Source organism: Pundamilia nyererei, unplaced genomic scaffold, assembly GCF_000239375.1.
Source record: "Pundamilia nyererei isolate P.nyererei 1_Seehausen unplaced genomic scaffold, PunNye1.0 scaffold00092, whole genome shotgun sequence".
In the NCBI taxonomy this organism is placed as follows: Eukaryota; Metazoa; Chordata; class Actinopteri; order Cichliformes; family Cichlidae; genus Pundamilia; species Pundamilia nyererei.
The window spans coordinates 997,830-1,000,402 of NW_005187493.1; positions in this window are offsets into that span (position 1 = coordinate 997,830).

Consider the following 2,573-nt stretch of genomic DNA (forward strand, 5'->3'; position numbering starts at 1 on the left):
TAGACTAATTTAAAATGCTCTGTGAAATTATGTAATCTTGCTAAATTTTGCTATCATTTCTCTACTATTCTACTCCCAGCTATCACGACAGACATCAGCCAGCCCATTATCCACTGTACTATGGTGAGCAGCAGGATCAAAGCAGGGAGTCCACATACTGGACTGTACCAGGATCAAGATCAACAGGAGCTCTACAAGAGTACACCAACTGGACAGACCCAGAGCTCAGTGCCCCTCCTCCTTCTTCCCATTTCCCTTTCATTCTGCGACGCCACACTCAGCACCACCAAGATCTGGGAGAGTACCAGCTCCAAGAAGCCAGAGACAGAGAGTGGAAAGCAGCCCATCGACCCGTGAGGGATCATGAGAGAGGATTTCTAAGGGAGGGGTGGCAGAGGAGGTGGGACACCTGTAGCCCTGTCCGCTACAACAGAGAAGTTTCTACCAAGAGGAGCGACAGCAGCTATCGAGAGCTGGAGGCCTGGGCGGCTCGCTACAGTCACTCCCTGCCAAGAAGAAGGCGTATAGAAGCAGAATTAAGGGGAGCCTCTCAGGGGCTGGTGGAGAGCACCAGGATAGGTTCGGATCCCCAACATATCAAACAACCTGGACTGTGGGACAGAGGAGGCAGACAGCAAACTCCCACCTACTATCCATCACAAGCTCCTGCTCCTGACGCAAGCAACGTGCTGGACATGAAGGAAAATGCAAGCTACCAAAGGAAGATATATAACCAACCTCCTGGCTATATTGCTCCTCCTCCCTACAACAGCCCACATAAACCTTCACCTGTGACACACAGCAGTGACACGGTCTGGGAGCAGGACACCAAGAAGCAACACTGCTACTCGCAGCCCACACACAGAAAGCAGCATGTGTCTGCAGAGCTGCAAGATAAGAGCAAGGGAGAAAAAGAAGAACTGACAAATTTGTGTGAAAGTAAAACCTGCCCAAAGTTTGAAGGATTGAAACGCCAAAGATTTGAAGCAGATGCTTTACAGGCGGTTTGCCCCATCAGTGTCCAGCAGACACTCATACAGGATGATGGCACACTGCATCTGCAACATCCACAAGTGTTTCAGAATTCAGAAATAAACAGGGAAACCTCCTCAAAGGTCATAGAAGGAAGGAAATTCAGGCTAAGCAAAAAGACAGGAGGGATGACAATATTCTGTTTGGTTTCTCGAATAGCCGGCCCCACCGAGACCCCATCTCTGCCCGTTTGCACCTCCAAAATGAACATTGAACACACAGACGTAAGAGAGGCTTCTAAACTTCTGGGAGCCACGACTGAGGCTACTCAAAAACTTCCAGACGAAGTGGACTTCAAATCGCCAACTCTCACAGAGCAGTCAGACGACGGTGCTGGAAGGAAACAAAGGGAGACGCCACCCTGCACAGAGAAGGACATGGTTGAAAATAATCAAGCAAAGAAAGCACAGGCCGATGTTGTTCCCCCCCAAAAAGAAAATGCAAATGATGTCTGCAGACAGGGAGGTCAGTCAGTGCAGCCGGTGTCAATAAAATATCCTTCATGGAGGGAGCCTAGTTTCACAAGCAAAGCTGAAACTGAGAGTCCCCCCACATGCTGTTTGAAAGGAAACCGTAAGGATAAACTGTCAGACGATTGTGTTAATGTAAGCAGTCCTCCAGTAGATACTGAAGTAATGCAGCTGGACAACCAGGAGAATGCTGAGGACATTAAAAACATGCTGGTTGTCGACACAACCTGCGTTGTTGTGAAAATGGAACAGATTCCTTCGCCTACAAAAGAGCGGGTTCACTTTTTAAGCACTGCAGCACTCGCTGAAGAGAGTCAGCTCGATGCTCAAGTGAATATTCCTCCTGAACTAAACTTTCAGCTAAATCAAGATGTCACAACTGATGAAAGCACAGAAGAAGCCTCCTCCTGCAAGATTGAAAAACCCGAGACCGATGTGGACTCAACACTTTTGGAGGAAGAGGAAGGCAAACAAGAAAGTTTAATCTCTTTGCCTTGCTTACTGTCATCTCATGTTTCTGAAAGAGAAACCTTAGAGGCGCGTGCAGAACGTATACTAGGGATCCCTCTACACGACTGCATCACTGAACCTGAAACTGGCATGCCATTGGTCAAGTCGTCTGCAGAGGACCAGGATGAGGGGGGTGAGCCTACTCCACTTAAAACAGATACTGAAGACGCTTTTAAACAAACTCCAGAGGACGCAGCAGAGGACAAACCGTACCAGAATCCCTTGGAGGATCACCAAACCAAGGACAGCGTAACTTTAAACGACCACAGTGACTCCAGAGATCAGGTAGCAAGTGAAGATGGTGGTGACTTTATGGGATCTCAGGACCAAGCATCAGACAGGCATGAAAGGAGTGACACAGATGTCCCGCTCGAAACAGGCAACAAAACTTTAAGTGAAACTGAAAAGACTGAGGATGCCCTGCTTGAATCCACTGATGAAAAGGGTACAAGTGAACATGGTCGGGAAGACGATCGTGAGACTCAGCCTCCTAAACCCTCTGACCTTCTTTCACTAATACCTTCTGATCATCATTCTCCCTCAAATATCTCAGAGTCAAAC